Source organism: Oncorhynchus gorbuscha, linkage group LG16 (genome assembly GCF_021184085.1).
Source record: "Oncorhynchus gorbuscha isolate QuinsamMale2020 ecotype Even-year linkage group LG16, OgorEven_v1.0, whole genome shotgun sequence".
NCBI lineage: Eukaryota > Metazoa > Chordata > Actinopteri > Salmoniformes > Salmonidae > Oncorhynchus > Oncorhynchus gorbuscha.
In genome coordinates this window covers 25,838,908-25,858,620 of record NC_060188.1, presented here as the reverse complement: position 1 = coordinate 25,858,620, position 19,713 = coordinate 25,838,908, and the positions used below count along the sequence as shown (strand labels likewise).

The 19,713-nt window shown below is 45.4% G+C and overlaps 1 pseudogene; it reads right to left on the bottom strand.

Annotated features, from left to right (window-relative positions):
- The window catches only part of LOC123999718, a 285,463-nt pseudogene that overhangs the window by 164,085 nt on the left and 101,665 nt on the right, over nt 1-19,713 (bottom strand).

Genomic DNA, 19,713 nt, shown 5'->3' with positions numbered 1-19,713 from the left:
CAGAACACCAGCACCATCAACCTCCATCAACAACCCTGGACCAAACAGAACACCAGCACCATCAACCTCCATCAACAACCCTGGACCAAACAGAACACCAGCACCATCAACCTCCATCAACAACCCTGGACCAAACAGAACACCAGCACCATCAACCTCCATCAACAACCCTGGACCAAACAGAACACCAGCACCATCAACCTCCATCAACAACCCTGGACCAAACAGAACACCAGCACCATCAACCTCCATCAACAACCCTGGACCAAACAGAACACCAGCACCATCAACCTCCATCAACAACCCTGGACCAAACAGAACACCAGCACCATCAACCTCCATCAACAACCCTGGACCAAACAGAACACCAGCACCATCAACCTCCATCAACAACCCTGGACCAAACAGAACACCAGCGAGACCACAGGACACAGTTTGTACAAGTGCACCGGAGAGGCTTGTGTTATGGTCAGCTTGGAACCACCTGCGACCCGGGTAGCTACAAACAACACTAACCGACTCAGTGGCCTTGTCGTTAGAGTGTCCGCCCTGAGATTGGAAGGTCGGGTGGTTTACCCACGGTCGAGTCATACCAGAGACTCTGAAAAGGGGACCCGATGCCTCTCAGCTTGGCACACATTAAGGAGATGGATTGGGAGTAAGGCCCTGCGACAGACTTGTGTCCTATCCAGGGCGGATACATCAAGCTGCCTCATGCTACAGAAACAGGAGATGGGCTCCTGCCCTGTGGGCCATTGTGGCTCGGACAAGGCCACCACCACTCAGACCAGAAACAGTATTGACCAGAAATTCAGAGACATTAGCGCTTTGCACCAGACAACCAGTGGTTCTACGGCCAGCCTCGGAACGCCTCGCACCCGAGTAGCTGAGCTCAGGAGTAGGGAGAGAGCGGGAGCGGGTGAGCTTGTGTGGAAGAAGATAGTGGACGTGATTAATGGGGCAGAAGAGAGGAGGATAGAGGCTGCAGGCTGCACGGTTCTGGCTCTTGGCTGCTGGTTGTACGGCGTGGGCCTGCTGAACACCTTAAGTGTCCGAGGACTACTGCAGGTAATGTGATGTGAAGGAACGATTAGGGGTATGAGGGGGTCTGAGAAAGGATTTCGGAACAACATTAGACTAGGTCCAAATAGTGACATTTACCCATCATAGTTAAATATACTGTTAAATATACTGCTGACATTTTACTTACTGTACATGTCACTATAAACACCACAATGTTATCAATACATTTTACCCCGGAGCACGAATTCAAATATGTATTTGTTTTCCTAATGAGACGACGTTTATTTTCTTTCCATAGATAATGGTTGCATCAGAGCTCCGTGGAGATGAACACAAGGAGAGAGGAGCTGAGAGGGAGACAGATGGCTGTAAAGATGCTCAAACAGCTCCCGTGTGGGTGACCTCCCGTGGTTCAACTAAGAAGAGAGCCCGCCGCCGCCGTCGGTCCAACAAGGGGAAACACTGAATAACGTGCCCATACAGGAATAACGTGCCCATACAGGAATAACATGCCCATACAGGACATTGTTCGTCTGCATATCATATTTTCTAATAAATAATACTTGTTTTTGCATCATGTGTTTCTCAGTTGTTATTTTGTTATAGGAGTAGTTTGAAGAGGTTTGGAAATGACCACAAAAGGACCACGGAACGTAAAAAGTATAGTAGCCATTTAGAATATGTAAAGCAAAATAACACAGAAAGAAATAACACATTTCAATTGATTTAGAAGACACAGTAGGGGCTTATACTTGATTATAACAACTAACAATGCATTATTCCTGAACGCGCTAAGTAAAGTTGTATCATCATATACAGCTGAAATAGAAATGAAAGCCTTTTTCGATTCACTGTGGTTGCCCATCACCATGTGTTGGGGTTTAGAGAGAGAGAGAGAGAGAGAGAGAGAGAGAGAGAGAGAGAGAGAGAGAGAGAGAGAGAGAGAGAGAGAGAGAGAGAGAGAGACAGAGCGAGAGGTTGTGTGTGTAAGAGAGAGAGAACAAGAGAGAGAGAGAGAGAGAGAGAGAGAGAGAGAGAGAGAGAGAGAGAGAGAGAGAGAGAGAGAGAGAGAGAGAGAGAGAAGAAAAGCCTGGACCCTCTGTCAGTTCAGTGAAGCAGAGAGGAAGGGTAACACAAGCTGACATGGAGAGGATTCTTTGGGAGGCACACACACACGCACAGGAATATACATTTACATACTGAAAATCACGCGCCCTTCAACATCCACACAGATTGCAAACATCCACACATGTTTGCAGTGTGTGTGTGTGTGTGTGTGTGTGTGTGTGTGTGTGTGTGTGTGTGTGTGTGTGTGTGTGTGTGTGTGTGTGTGTGTGTGTGTGTGTGTGTGTGTGTGTGTGTGTGTGTGTGTGTGTGTGTGTGTGTGTGTGAGCTGAGGCCGTGGGCCTGTGGGAGTCAGCAGAAGGTGAGCACAGATAAGGCTGCATGATTGTGACTGTGTGTCAGAGGGAACCTGCACCGTACACCACACACACTCCCTTCTCTCTCTCTCTCTCTCTCTCTCTCTCTCTCTCTCTCTCTCTCTCTCTCTCTCTCTCTCTCTCTCTCTCTCTCTCTCTCTCTCTCTCTCTCTCTCTCACCCAATCTCTCTCTGCTGCCGAAGCTGTGCCAGGGTGTTGGGGACAAAGCCTGCGTGCGTGTGTGTGTGTGTGTGTTGGTCTGAGTCAGACCATGCCCTAGCTGACCCAGGTCTTAGACAGTGACGGTCAGTGGCCACGTCAGGCCTCATTCTGCCCATCCTTCTTAAAGACTGACTGGCCACAAGGCACTGGGCTGGGCTCTGCTCACTGAAGCAATGAAGCAATCAGGAAAGGGAAAGGAGGACGGTTGGAAGGACTGCAAAGAAGGAAGTCCACAGGAGCAACACACCTGCAGGCAGCATGGCTGCATTACTAAGCCGACTATTCCTTGTGTGACTACAGAGAGGGAGGGGGAGAGAGGGAAGGTGGAGGGTGAGAGAGAGAGAGGGGGAGAGGAGAGAGAGGGGGGGGGGAGAGAGGAGAGAGGGAGGGGGAGAGAGGGAAGGTGGAGGGTGAGAGAGAGAGAGGGGGAGAGGAGAGAGAGGGGGCGGGAGAGAGATGGGAGAAGAGAGATGTGGTATGTTTGTATGTGTGTATCGTGATCTCTCTGCTTCCCAGATTACTGCTGCTACATTGTGTTAACACACAGCCATCACAGGTGTATACTAACTGCCAAAGCCAGTTATCTGAACGACCTAAGCGGATGACTATTGACTGTTTGTGTACTTTCCTGTAGTGCTGAGTCAGATGTTCCATGGTTCCCCAGGCAATCTCAAGGGAGGTCTGGCCCCACTGCTGCCCCCTACAGGGTTGGAGTAGAAACACACTGCACCATCATGCCTACAGCAGCCTGCCAGCAGCCAATCAGGGCCAAATAATCTGTGGCCATGGCAAGCGTTGCCGTGCTCTCCGTTGCTATGTAATTATGTGCTGTTTGTATGAGATTTCTGCACCTGAAGTGGGTCAGACTAGTTTTCATGCGGAGATGTGTGTGAGAGAGAGAGAGAGAGAGAGAGAGAGAGAGAGAGAGAGAGAGAGAGAGAGAGAGAGAGAGAGAGAGAGAGAGAGAGAGAGAGAGAGAGAGAGAGAGAGAGAGAGAGAGAGAGAGAGAGAGATAGAGTATTCAAGAGTGAGTGATGAGTGTTTGGGAGCAGATTCTCCAGGTTGGTGAGCGTGTTTTCGAGCTGCGTAGGAGGGTTACAAGTAAAGAGAGAGTGGGAGACAGAAAGGACTCACCTCTGAACATGTAGCCAGTTTCACTATATATTCAAATCTACGGGGAAAACCTGCACCTTCACTGCAGCCACTGCTGTAGCTACCCCGGAGTGAGCAGGGACCAGAACGATCTAAAGTAACCAGCAATTAATTAGTCAGCCAATTAATGACTTAACTCAGCTTTGTTCTCCTCCCTCTGTGTCCAGCCTCAGGCTAGGGAAGACTATATAGCGCCATGCACACTTTTACACTATACACACTTCCATACACACTTCTACACTATACACACTTCCATACACACTTCCATACACTATACACACTTCCATACACACTTCCATACACACTTCTACACTATACACACTTCCATACACACTTCTACACTATACACACTTCCATACACACTTCTACACTATACACACTTCCATACACACTTCTACACTATACACACTTCCATACACACTTCTACACTATACACACTTCCATACACACTTCTACAATATACACACTTCCATACACACTTCCATACACACTTCTACACTATACACACTTCCATACACACTTCTACACTATACACACTTCCATACACACTTCTACAATATACACACTTCCATACACACTTCTACACTATACACACTTCCATACACAGCTATACAGGTTGAGCCAGTTTAGGAAAATAATCCTGCAGCAACAGGAAATGTGAATTATTATGTGGATTATTATGAATCAACATTTTTGTAGGGGTTTATTTATAATTATTTTGAAAGGAAACTCATGTCTGAAATTTCAATGTGGGAATTACAAATGTCAGAAACCTTTTTAAACCTGAAATACAATTCCTGCATTGCAGGAAAGTTCTCCTGCAACAGGGCGATCAAATTAAGATCCTACAGCTGTAGCAGCTCTCCATGTTCACATGTCATACTCATTATCACAGTGTCCTCTTATAAATGTACTGAATGTACTGAACGTATGATGAAACAGGTAAAACAGAGTACCGATGCACCTTACTAGGTTATATAATGCAGCTTGACGTGTCATTGGGGGGTAGAACTCATATTCACACTTTGTCAAAAGTGTGCACACTATCATTTCTCTCCTCGGCTGGTAAGGGAGTACAGAGGTGAGCCGCCTCAGAGTGTTATAGTGGAGTAGGGTACTGTACAGTCTTAGAAAAAAAGTTTTCGATTTTGAATCAAAAATGGTTCTTCGGCTGTGGGTTCTCAAAGGAGAACCCTTCGAAGATCCTATTTTTGGTTCCAGGTAGAACCCTTTTGGGTTCCATGTAGAACCCCTTTCCACAGGGGGTTATACATTGAACCCAAAAGAGTTCTACCTGGAACCACAAAGGGTTCTACCTGGAACTGAAACGAGTTACCCTATGGGGACAGCCACAGAACAATGTAGGGGTAGAGTAGGGTACAGCTGCAGAGTAGCGCAGAAAGTGGGTGGGGTGTCCTACCTGTGTTGCCGTGCTGGACCTTCCCGTTGCTCATCTGTTTGAGTCTCTTCTGGTGAGACTTGCCGTTGTAGTGTATCTGGGCCTGGGCTGGGGAGTTGAGCTGGATGTTACACACGTCACACACTGTGTAACAGCGCTGCTTCCTTTCCCTCTTGGGCCTGCTGTGGTCAGAGGAGGGCAGGGTGCCCCCAACTGGACCTGGCTGCTCCCCCAGGACTACACCCTCCTCCTGGGGGTCACAGCACACCTCGCTGTCCACAGTCAACCCCATCCCCACTCCTAACTCGCTCCTGTCCTCCTCCATCTCTAACACCGAGGGTGGGCTGAACGGACGCTTCCTTCCTGGGAGAGGAGAGAAGGATCTGTTATTTATGGTGCCGTTAACCTTCTCTTTTGACAGGTAACTTGACGGGGAACACATTCCCATTCACTGCAATGACACGGTGAAGAGTTGCAGGGAAGAGGAGAGTGAAGAGGGGAGAGAAGAGGGCAGAGATGAGAGAGAACAGAAATGTAGAAAGAGAGGAGAGGAGAAAGAGAAGGGATCGAGATGAGACACAACAGAAAGGATGAGAGAGAAGGTGTCGAGAACAGACCAGTGGGGGTGAGAGGTCAGAGGTGAAGGATCAGGGCCAGTCCCAGGCTTATGTCCAGCGCCAGTGGATTAGAGAGGCAAGGCTCTGTGAGTCTGAGGTGCCCAGTGTCACAGTGCTATAACGGCGTGTTAGAGCACAGACGTGTGCTGGGAACAATGGAGCCATCCCGATATGATTCTCCCCTGCCCTCTGTGTCTCTGCACAAAGCCCCCCTGTTAAAGCCAATAGCCCATAAAAGACAGGGGCGCAATAAGAACTCTGATTCAGACGGTTCGGTGTAGGTGGGTGAGGCATCTGATCCTAGGCCTGTCTGAAGTAAAGCCCTGGCTGTCAGTACCCACACACCCTCGCAGAGACATACACTGAGAGTACAAAACATGAAGAACACCTGCTCCTTCCATGACATAGACTGACCAGGTGAATCCAGGTGAAAGCTATGGTCCCTTATTGATGTCACGTGTTAAATCCACTGCAAAATCAGTGTGGATGAAGGAGAGACAGGTTAAAGAAGGATTTTTAAGCCTTGAGACAGTTGAGACATTGTGTATGTGTGTGTGTGTGTGTGTGCCATTTGGAGGTGAATGAGGATTACAAAATATTTAAGTGCCTTCGAACGGGGTATGGTAGTAGGTGACAGGCGCACTGGTTTGAGTGGGTCAAGAACTGCAATGCTGCTGGGTTTTTCACGCTCAACAGTTTCCCGTGTGTATCAAGAACGGCACAACGCCTAACGGACATCCAGCCAACTTCACAGAACTATAGGAAGCATTGGAGTCAACATGGGGCAGTATCCCTGTTGAACCCTTTCAACACCATGAGTCCATGCCCGGACGAATTGAGGCTGTTCTGAGGGCAAAAGGGTGGTGTTCTTAATGTTTTGTCTACTCAATGTACATCCCCACACACAGACACTGTACACACAGACACCCATACACACCCACATGAACACTCACTACCTATGGACTACCCAATCCCCTACTAATCATAGATTGTATAACAACATAGGAGGCTGTGCAGTTCAGTACGGCACCACTGGGGGGAGACAGAGTGCTACTCTCTGATTATCTGAGGAGCATGCTGTGCTGTCTATCAGTCAAGCTGCTTCGCTCAGAGTGACTACACGCCTGCTTGCTGTGCTAGCCTGCTACAACAAAGGCTCTAACAGTAGGTCTGTCTGTAGTCTGTCTGACTCTGTACCACTGTCTGTCCACTCTGTGCTAAGGAATGAGATAGGAGCAAATAAGGTTAAAAAATGGTTGAATCAACATCGTTTCGAAGTCATTTCAACCCAAAAATGCAATGTGATGTTGTTAAATCAAGGTAGAAAACTGACCGGATTTGCAAAAAGTAATCAACGTAAGGGAATTTCATATTTTTATCAACTATTATTTTACCTTTTAACCTAAATCCAATGGCAGGGAAAAAATGTTGGTTGATTACATGTTGAATTCACTTTACTTGACAACTCAACCAAATGTAAATCAAAACTAGACGTTGAACTGACTGTAATCCGTTCCCTGTTAACAATAGCAGGTGCAAACTTAGCACAGGTAGTAAGTATTGGTACATCTGGCCTTGTATGAGTTAAGTCTGAGGCATTTGTAAGACCAGTGTACCAATCGTTACAGAAGCACAACACAAACTGACTTATGAAAGGGGTGCGAACCCTTTTGGCTCTAGTGAATAATTATATAATAAAAACAGAACAGAAAAAGGAATTTCCCAGACAGATAAATGCTATGTGATTTAAAAAGGCTGCCTGAACACATCTCAACACGAATGGTACATGTGTGGGGGGGGGGGGGGGGGATTTCTCTCCTTCAGACTAGATCCACACAGAGAGAGAAAAGACCTGTGTTTGTTGATTCCCTCCCCTCCTACTCTCTCCTGCCATAAATACATGAAGGCAGCTCTATAGAATCCCTGTGATGGATTGAGATGTCAACATGTGAAAAGCCCCCTGAAAGCCTCTTGCCTACGCCTAGATGTATTTCTGTACTGGATACCCACAAACCACTCACACACACACCCAATCCTTGGAGACATACACACTTAAACCTCTAAAACACACACACACACTTCCCCTGCCCCTGCTCTCACATACATCGCACACACGCAGACACACACACACACACACACACACACACACACACACACACACACACACACACACACACACACACACACACACACACACACACACACACACACACACACACACACACACACACACACACACACACACACACACACACACACACACACACACACACACACACACACACACACACACACACACACACACATTAGAGGAGGTATGAAAGCTGCTATTCACATTGCCAGTCTGGGAGCACTCAGAGACTCCATCAGATGTTTTCTCAAAAAGCTTTGAGTGTTGCCCATTCCAGGCAGCCAATAAAGGGTCCTTATACCACACGACCCAACCACCCCCTGCCAAACTAACAAGCATCCCTCACTCCATTGAAAAAAAGGACTTAAAAAAGCTATACATTATTCATTCATAAACACATGGTACAGTACAGTCTTTCCCACACCATCTACTCCTGCTGACATGACCATGCAAGAAGAATAGGAGCAGGAAGACAAGTGGGTGATGCCTGAACACTGAACACCTCCAACAGCTGAATGTTAGAGGGCAGCTCTAACCCAATCTGTGGCCCCTGAAAATAATCTACTGGGTGGTGGCCCTCAAGGACCAAAGACATTTGTTTCAGTGTGAGATATTAGGCGGGAGAGGCCAGAAGATGTTCTTACTGCAGCCCTATGCAGCGTGTGAGGCTGTAGCGCCTGCTGTGTAGAGAGGGATGAATGCTGGCTGAGGGGCAGAGGGAGAACGGGCAGTGCCAGCCTTGACATACACTGCTTCCGCTTTGTGGCATGCCCCCCCCCTCCCTCCCTGGCCACACCCCCCAGGCACTGGGGGATTATCAATCACGGAGCTGATCTCTCGCTGAATGACCCGGGCTCACCCGGCATAGCGGCTCAGCAATTAAACCTCTATTTACGAGCCTGTCCCTGCTGTCCAGTGAGCCTGAAATACTACCACCCTGGAGAAGGAGGAGGGAGGAGTAGCCCTCCCCACATTCAGCCCAAGGCTCCCCTCTCTGGGCATGGAGTAGGGGCACAGGCCCTTCCTGCCTGGTGCAATCAAAACCCGACCCCCAAGTAGACCCACACAAACACAGGAGGCATGTCAGCGCCTCTTAAATTACCCTGAGGAGAGCAGAGAGCATGGAGAACATGGTGAACACACACTCCCTACTACAGAACACACACTCTCACAAATAGAAACGTTTGACCTCCACTTCGCTTCTGCATGAATAAGTAGTGAGTAGTACGCATTTCAGCAAACATCACAAACAAACACATCCATTCAGACACCGCCAAAAACAACCAGCCAGACACACCCCCTTTGCCCAAAACACTTAGGGTGACCTCAACTACAAATAAAAACAACAATTCCTGCCTGCAGAGAGACACACACAAGCACCCACACCCCCCTCACAGACACACCCCACCCCCTCACACACGCTTGCATACAAGAGTCATATTAGCTTGAGAAACATGAGAATGTCTCCACATAAGCACCATGCCACCCCACCTGCCTGTCTCCCATCCTCTACCAGCCATGTCAATAGTTGACATTTAACAGTCCTGTCCATTTAGCATCCACTGCTGCTTGTGTTAGACTAGAGCCAGATAATAACCACGTGTGATGTTTAAGGAGGTCATTTAAATAAGGATGAGGAGGTGACTCTGCTATGGGAAGCAGACTCTTAAAGTGGCAATCTGCATTCATTTTATAAATGAATGATATGTTTACATTGATTCTTAAAGAATATAACTTATAAATGATTGATATGTACTCATTTATTCTTAAAGAATAGAACTAATACTGTAAATGCGTCATCAGCTTAGTTCAACAGTCGTACCCCATCAGAAGCCAGAATACAAGCTTGTTTCACTCCAATGCTTGTAAACAAACACTATATGGCCTCAAAACATTGTTAAAACTATAATTTTGATATCATGGATGGTCAGTCCTTTCATACATAGCGCTGTCTATGAGAGTGGTAACATTTCTCCAGCCCCATCCCTCAACTTTTTACCGAAACAGGGAGGCACATTCTTTGTCATTGTTTCAACTACGGATTGTTGCTTTAAGGCCATCACCGTCACACGGCCGTCCACATGGTCAATTACATCTTCAACAGCGTCTTCAACAGCTCTGTGAAACAGTTCACGGTAGCATGCAATGAGACAGAGACAGAGAGACACAGACACAGAGAGACACAGACAGAGAGAGAGAGAGACAGACACAGAGAGACACAGACAGAGAGAGAGAGAGACAGAGAGACACAGACAGAGAGAGAGAGAGAGAGAGAGAATATAATATGACATTTGTAATGTCTTTATTGTTTTGAAACATTTGTATGTATAATTCTACTGTTAATTTTTATTGTTTATTTCACTTTTGTATATTAGCTACCTCACTTGCTTTGGCAATGTTAACACATGTTTCCCATGCCAATAAAGCCCCTTGAATTGTATTGAATTGAATTGAGAGAGAGAGAGAGAGAGAGAGAGAGAGAGAGAGAGAGAGAGAGAGAGAGAGAGAGAGAGAGAGAGAGAGAGGAAAAGAGCCGTTAAATTCTACAACCACCTAAAAGGAAGCGATTCACAAACCTTCCATAACAAAGCCATCACCTACAGAGAGATGAACCTGGAGAAGAGTCCCCTAAGCAAGCTGGTCCTGGGGCTCTGTTCACAAACACAAACACACCCTACAGAGCCCCAGGACAACAGCACAATTAGACCCAACCAAATCATGAGAAAACAAAAAGATAATTACTTAACACATTGGAAAGAATTAACAAAAAAACAGAGCAAACTAAAATGCTATTTGGCCCTACACAGAGAGTACACAGTGGCAGAATACCTGACCACTGTGACTGACCCAAAATGAAGGAAAGCTTTGACTATGTACAGACTCAGTGAGCATAGCCTTGCTATTGAGAAAGGCCGCCGTAGGCAGACATGGCTCTCAAGAGAAGACAGGCTATGTGCTCACTGCCCACAAAATGAGGTGGAAACTGAGCTGCACTTCCTAACCTCCTGCCCAATGTATGACCATATTAGAGAGACATATTTCCCCCAGATTACACAGATCCACAAAGAATTCGAAAACAAATCCAATTTTGAAAAACTCCCATATCTTTTGGGTGAAATTCCACAGTGTGCCATCACAGCAGCAAGATTTGTGACCTGTTGCCACGAGAAAAGGGCAACCAGTGAAAAACAAACACCATTGTAAATGCAACCCATATTTATGCTTATTCATTTTATCTTGTGTCCTTTAACTATTTGTACATTGTATATATATATATAATATGACATTTGTAATGTCTTTACTGTTTTTTAAAACTTCTGTATGTGTAATGTTTACTGTTATTTTTTGTTGTTTTTCACTTTATATATTCACTTTGTATATTATCTACCTCACTTGCTTTGGCAATGTTAACACATGTTTCCCATGCCAATAAAGCCCTTGAATTGAATTGAATTGAAAAATTGAGAGAGAGGGACACAGAGAGAGAGAGAGAACGAAAAGGAGAGAGAGGTTGATAGGCAGATTCAAAAGGCAGTGGTATGACGAGGCATGTTGTCATTCCAGCTCGTCTGTAACAGGCCTGAGGTGTGTGATGTCTGCAGTCTCTGTGCTCTCCCGGTGTAACACTGGAAAGCCAAGCGTACGCTCCTCTAATGAGCATAGTCATAATTATCACAGGTAACTCTGTTCAGTCCTTGTTGAAAGAGAAATAACTCATGTTAATGCGAGAGGATAGTTGGGAGGTGAAACAGAGAGAGACCGTTTGTGTTTGTTGCCTGGCGACCCAAAGCCAGTGGAACAAAGTCAATAAAAAAGCAGTCCCACATGAATTGATGCTCTGTTTCTGATCTCTGTTTACAGATGTCATTTGGCTCAGTGAAAGTCGGGCCGCTCACAGTTGCTCAGCCTGTGTGTGTGTGTATGCAAGCCAACCGACCGTTACACCGCAGGAAATTCAAACAGCATCTTTCTGATTGTATCAATGCACTGAATGTTGACTGGGAGTGTGTGTGTGTGTGTGTGTGTGTGTGTGTGTGTGTGTGTGTGTGTGTGTGTGTGTGTGTGTGTGTGTGTGTGTGTGTGTGTGTGTGTGTGTGTGTGTGTGTGTGTGTGTGTGTGTGTGTGTGTGTGTGTGTGTGTGTGTGTGTGTGTGTGTGTGTGTGACAACTTCCATTCTAATCTGCAAAACAATCCTTCTCATTACTCACTTCCACATCATTCATCAATCACAGCCCACTATCAACTGAGACACCATGATGATCACCAGGCTGTTAGGGGGAATATCTTGTTACCACCAGACAGGCTGAGGCTCTGTCCCCACTCTCCCCCAGGATCAGTCTCTCTGGCTGGGCCACAGAGCAGGACTCTGTCCCCTTCGTCTGCTGCTGCTCGTGCCTGCTCCTCAGTCAAACTCACAAACATGTTCATTAGGAATTCTAACCACGCACACAGCCAGCCAAGCAGTTTACCTTTCTTTCCTCCTCCTCTCTCTCTCTGTCTCTTTCTCCCTCCCTCGCTCTCTACCTCTCTCAGACTGATAGAAGTCTCCGGCACCGGTATACAAGCCCTCAGGAGAGCTGTGGCTTTTGTGTGCGTTTGTATTTGAGTACGTTTTAAACTGTGCGTGAGTGTGTGTCAGAGGAGGCTGGTGGGCGGAGCTATAGGAGAATTGGCTTGTTGTAAGGGCTGGAATGGAATTACTGGAATGGTATCAAACACATTGAACATATGGAAACTACATGTTTGACTCCGTTCCAGCCATAACAATGAGCTCGTCCTCCAGTGGAGGCTCCTCAGTGGAAGAAGGGGAGGAACATACTCCTCAGGAAATTTCATGAATATAAAAATAGTGAAACATTTAAAAAAGTTATCCTTTTTAGATAAAACTACTGTAATTTCCGGACTATAAGCCGCTACTTTATTCCCACACCTTGAACCTCGCGGTTTATACAATGACGAGGCTAATTTATGGATTTTTCCCGCATTCGCAAGATTCATGCCGCCGCCAAAACACTGAGCACCGTCACATAATGTGACGTAAATCCAGCGCGCTCAAACTTCCCATCATTCTGATTACAGTAGTCATTTTGTCACCCTCATCATGGCAAAGACACGGAGAAATGCATATGATGCAGCTTTCAAGTTGAAGGCGATAAATCTGGCTGTTGGAAAAGGAAATAGAGCTGCTGCACGGGAGCTTGGCCTTAACGAGTCGATTATAAGACTTTGTAAACAGCAGCGTGAGGAACTGACTCAGTGCAAAAAGACAACAAAGGCTTTCAGAGGGAAGAAAAGCAGATGGCCCAAAGTATTTGCAGCCACTCGACATCAGTGTAAATCGTGCATTTAAGGTGGTGCGCCGTGTTCAGTGGGAGGCTTGGATGACAAGTGGGGAGAAATTCTTCACTAAAACGGGCCGCAGGCGAAGAGCAACTTATGGTCAAGTCTGCCAGTGGGTCCTGACAGCGTGGAGCATTGTCAAAAAATCCACTATCATCAACGGGTTTCGAAAGGCTGGACTGCTGCGTGTTGAAGGGGCAGCATGAGATCAGCGGGGTATTTGCCTCCGGATGAAAGTGACGAGAGCGACAATGAAAACGATCCAACATCGGATGAAGCAATTCTGAGGCTATTCAACTCCGACACCGAAGGAGATGACTTCAGTGGTTTCAGTGCACAGGAGGAGGAAGATAGTGACCAATGACTTTCTTGGTAGGCTACTGTTTTAATTTTTGTTACAAGCCGTGTTTCGTTAAAGCCTATTTATTTTTGTTACAAGATGTGTTTTGTTTAAAGGCTGTGTAAAGTTCATTTGTTTCAATGTACCGGCAGGCACCTGCGGCTTATAGACATGTGCGGCTTATTTATGTACAAAATACATATTTTTTAACTATTCAGTGGGTGCGGTTTATATTCAGGTGCGCTTAATAGTCCAGCAATTACGGTACACTAAATATATTCACGTCACTAAAAATAATTGATTCAAACACACTGTTTTGCAATGAAGTTCTACAGTAGCATCAACAGCACTCTGTGATGTAGCACCATGGTGTAGCCAGAGGACAGCTAGCATCCATCCTCCTCTGGGTACATTGACATCAATACAAAAACCTAGGAGGCTCATGGTTTTCATCCCCTTCCATAGACTTACACAGTAATTATGACAACTTCCAGAGGACATCCTCAAATCTATCAGAGCTCTTGCAGCATGAACTGACATGTTGTCCACTCAATCAAAGTAGTGAAAGCATAAGCTACAGCTAGCTAGCACTGCAGTGCATCAAATATGGTGAGTAGTTGACTCAAAGAGAAAGACGATAGTTAAACAGTTTTGAGCAAATTAATTTATTCCAAAATTAAGGAGAAAAGAGAGAGAGAGAGAGAGAGAGAGAGAGAGAGAGAGAGAGAGAGAGAGAGAGAGAGAGAGAGAGAGAGAGAGAGAGAGAGAGAGAGAGAGAAACACAGAGAGAGAGAAAGACAGAGAGAGAGAGACAGAGAGAGGAGACAAATCATTCTTGGATCTGAATCCCAATGAATGATCACGTCTAGTTTAAGGGCTTGACTCATCCCTTAGGAGGTAGGTGTGTGTGTGTTGGGCACTAATATTTCACAGTATATTTTTTTCACTTTCACTTTCACTTACTTAGCTAGAATCTAATGCAGTTAGCTAGTTCAGCCTACTCAAACTGTATCACCGCTGTACAGCAACTGCACCACCCTCAAACCCAGAGGGTAGTGAGGTCTGCACAACACATCATCGGGGGCAAACTACCTGCCCTCCAGGACACCTACAACACCCGATGTCACAGGAAGGCCATAAAGATCATCAAGGACTGCAACCACCCAAGCCACTGCCTGTTCACCCCGCTATCATCCAGAAGGCGAGGTCAGTACAGGTGCATCAAAGCTGGGACCGAGAGACTGAAAAACGATCTCAAGGCCATCAGACTGTTAAACAGCCATCACTAACATAGAGAGGCTGCTGCCAGCATACTGACTCAAATCTCTGGCCACTTAAATAAATGGACTTAATAAAGGTATCACTAGTCACTTTAAATAACAACACTTTAATAATGTTCACATATCCTACATTACTCATCTCATATGTATGTACTGTATTCTACACCATCTACTGCATCTTGCCTATGCCGCATGGTCATCGCTCATCCATATATTTATTTGTACATATTCTTATTCATCCCTTTACATTTCTGTGTATAAGGTAGTTGTTGTGAATTTGTTAGATTACTTGTTAGATATTACTGCATTGTCAGAACTAGAAGCACAAGCATTTCGCTACACTCGCATTAACATCTACTAACCATGTGTATGTGACCAATACGATTTGATTTGATTTGAAACACCCGGCTCAAACAGAGAGTGTTGGATAGTTATGGTTATCCAACACTGGAACTCTTCCAAGTCAAGGTAACCTTTTGGTTATATTAATTCATTCCCACCGGGCCATCCGGTGTAACTGCTAAACTGCTTTCTGCTGACTGTACACTGTACTGAATGATTGTAGCAGGTTTACTAAAGTGTTAGTTGTAGTAGCTATAATGACTATGACGTGACAACGATGTAGGCTGTGTGCAGTTAGCGGTCATGATATGAAGGTTTGGCTTGGTCACAAACAGCTGATGTGTTGTGCACCAAAGTCCACACGCTAAGGGAAAATGTGAGAGGGGGCGAGAGCATAGATAGTTGTGAGAAGGAATTATATATTCAATGAGCTGCTTGTATGTGGCTTCTATGAAAGTGAACTGTGTTACGTGTGATCAGGGGTGTATTCATTACGCTTATTCTGTTGAAAAACGTTTTTTAAGTGGAAGCAAACAGAACAAAATAGGGGTAAACATCGGAATTTGTTCAATCGAAACTCTCGTTTGCAACTGTTGGACTAATGATTACACTCTAAATCAGCTAGATACAGGCAAGAGTGTGCAAGGCGGTACTGAATGTGCCACACACTGTCACCTTGATGACTCAATATTCTCTCAACCTGTGTACCTACGCTGTAAACATTCATTCGTAGGCTACACTCTTAGGAAAAAAGGTGCTATCTATCACAAAGGGCTCTACATTTAACCCAAAAGAGTTTTCCTTGGAACCAAAAAGGGTTCTACCTAGAACCAAGAAGGGTTCTCCTATGTGGACAGCCAACAAACTCTATTTTTCTAAGAGTGTAAGTTATAGCAACCTCCTGATGGGTACAGGGAAAATGATAGCATCATGTAGTAGCCTAAACCTAGCAATGTTACATTGAGCTGGGTGAATGGGAATATGAATGACAGTCCTCCAATATGCTGTAACAGAAATAAGGCCATGTCCATAAAAAAAAGAATCATCCTCCCTCTTAAACGTCAGACAGCCACCGCAGTCCTCCTATAGGTCATCCCACCAGCCTCCTCTGGTGTGTTTGTATATGTGTGCTTGTGCGCATGCCGTGTTTGTATGAGAGAGTGAGAGACATTAGATGGCCACCTATGGCAGCAGATTGACCAAGGCTGCATTTTCTGAGCTAAACTGACTGAGACGCTCCTCCAACAACAACACATAAAACCTCACATAATTCTGCCCCCCCCCCCCTATTTTTTTATCTCAACCAGTGGCATATGGGCTTTTTAGGTGATAAGCAGTGCCCACTTTGTCAAAGGCAGGGGCGCAAAATATTTATCTTGTCCATTCCCAGCACGGCTCTCCAGGGTGCTGTTGGAGAGATGCATCGCTGCGGCGCTCCACCAACGTTCCGTCCAAAAATGATCTAACATAAATCATGTAACAGATATTGCTTGTGGTTGAAAGAGCATACAGTATAGCCTGGCTGGAGATCAAATGTACTACAATGTAATAATGAGAGACCTTTTTACATCATGCCGGTTTCTCTGATCAAATAGCCAAACCTCAACGGCGCCAAATCAAATAAAAAATGCTCTGACACGTTAACAAAACAACATTTCCTAAAACCAGGACAGGTACGGAATGGACAATCAGGCTACTCACAACTGCTGTCCAGGAGTTTCATCCTGTGGGCTAAATTGTCAAGATCAGTGGTTTCAAGTTTGTATATGTAATGTTTTTACGAGCTGATCATAGCGAAAAAGAAAAGACTTCTGCATTTCAAGCTGTGTAAACACATGGGCTCAGGATAACTTCCTGAGGCGTAGCCTAGTGGTTAGAGCGTTGGACTAGTAACCGGAAGGTTGCGAGTTCAAACCCCCGAGCTGACAAGGTACAAATCTGTCGTTCTGCCCCTGAACAGGCAGTTAACCCACTGTTCCCAGGCCGTCATTGAAAATAAGAATATCTTAACTGACTTGCCTGGTTAAATAAAGGTAAAAAAAAAAAAAAAGGCAGTTGGGAAGCTGATATTCAGAGCTTAAAACCCAAATTGTTTAGAAACGGGAAGCAGGACTAATAAAAGCCAATGCAACAGCCTGTTTTACAAATAGTGGGCCTACCACATGGATGGGCATTCATAAAATTCCTTTGCGGGTTGACATGGTAGGTTACACCCCAGTAAGCACGAAGGTTACACCCCAGTAAGCACAAAGGTTACACCCCAGTAAGCACAAAGGTTATACCCCAGTAAGCACAAAGGTTACACCCCAGTAAGCACAAAGGTTACACCCCAGTAAGCACAAAGGTTATACCCCAGTAAGCACAAAGGTTACACCCCAGTAAGCACAAAGGTTACACCCCAGTAAGCACGAAGGTTACACCCCAGTAAGCACAAAGGTTACACCCCAGTAAGCACGAAGGTTACACCCCAGTAAGCACGAAGGTTACACCCCAGTAAGCACGAAGGTTACACCCCAGTAAGCACGAAGGTTACACCCCAGTAAGCACGAAGGTTACACCCCAGTAAGCACGAAGGTTACACCCCAGTAAGCACGAAGGTTACACCCCAGTAAGCACGAACCAACACCGACATCTTTTGGATGTCTTTTTTTGGCCCTGTCTGGATTGAAGGTATTTTTCTGGTGCAGTCCGGACCGGCCTTAATTTCCACGTCCACAGACCAAATTTGAACCAATCATAAACGTCAATTCAACTTTCATTCAGAACCCGAAAATGAACCTGATTTCAACATCAGGAAAAGACGTATTTTAGATGTCTTTTCAATGCCATTTTGTCTCACCTAGGGCGGCAGAACGGCCAGGACCAGCCCCGGATAGAGATCATGTGTAATAAACAGTGTATGACAGCATATGTGTACACAGGTTACATGTTCTGCATACAGTATGTGTATAGCAGTGTATCGATGTATTAGCATAGTGAAGGAGAAGAGAGAGACACCTGACCTGGTTGAGACAGCTGAGACTAACGACCCCAGAAACAACCTCAACGCCCACACAGCACTCAGCAGACAGGAGTTAGGGGGAGTTAATAGGGAAAGGCCGTTGTAAATCAGGAGTTAGGGGGAGTTAATAGGGAAAGGCCGTTGTAAATCAGGAGTTAGGGGGAGTTAATAGGGAAAGGCCGTTGTAAATCAGGAGTTAGGGGAGTTAATAGGGAAAGGCCGTTGTAAATCAGGAGTTAGGGGGAGTTAATAGGGAAAGGCCGTTGTAAATCAGGAGTTAGGGGGAGTTAATAGGGAAAGGCCGTTGTAAATCAGGAGTTAAGGGGAGTTAATAGGGAAAGGCCGTTGTAAATCAGGAGTTAAGGGGAGTTAATAGGGAAAGGCCATTGTAAATCAGGAGTTAGGGGGAGTTAATAGGGAAAGGCCATTGTAAATCAGGAGTTAGGGGGAGTTAATAGGGAAAGGCCGTTGTAAATCAGGAGTTAGGGGGAGTTAATAGGGAAAGGCCGTTGTAAATCAGGAGTTAGGGGGAGTTAATAGGGAAAGGCCGTTGTAAATCAGGAGTTAGGGGGAGTTAATAGGGAAAGGCCTTTGTAAATCAGGAGTTAGGGGGAGTTAATAGGGAAAGGCCGTTGTAAATCAGGAGTTAGGGGGAGTTAATAGGGAAAGGCCGTTGTAAATCATGCAGTGCTGTGTGTCACGATCGCAGATTTTAGAGAAACAATAAATGTCGGTACATATAAGTGTCTTATATCGGCTGAAAAATAAAATTATTGTTAATATAACTGCATTGTCCAATTTACAGTAGCTATTACTGCAAAAAATGCCATGCTATTGTTTGAGAAGAGCTTCTAATAACAAAACACCTTTTTCACAGGGATAGGTTTGATAAATTCACCTCTGAAGGTGAAATGTGTACTTACATTCTGTAATCTTGCCCTGATTTATCATCCAACGGGTCCCAGAGATAACATGAAGTGTCGTTTTGTTAGATAAAATCCTTTTTCATATCCTAAAAAGGTTTATATGGTATGCGTGATCTATTTTGTATTTCCACTCGTTCAATTTGCAAAGAAAGGAGTCTGTCAAAATGTAACCCTAAATGCTGTTTCAACCAGTCAAATCACATTCGTATTTCTTCCTCAGAGATCCTAGAACGTAACCAGATTTCACTATATCATTAGGAGTGTAGTATATCTTATAGGACACCAAAGAGCGACGCCTTCGTGGCGCGTCAATAACACGGGCGGTCTTCACTTGATTGACTGTAACTTTGTCAAATAAGCACCAATCGGGGTCAAACAAAGCTAGCTAGATAGCCAATGAGCTGGGCTTTATGGGAGTATGGAAACCACGTATCTGTCGCAAAATGTTGCTGCCAACCTTGTGTGACAGCAAGCCTTTCCCTTTGGACAAAAATGACAATAATATGGAGAGTTATGTAG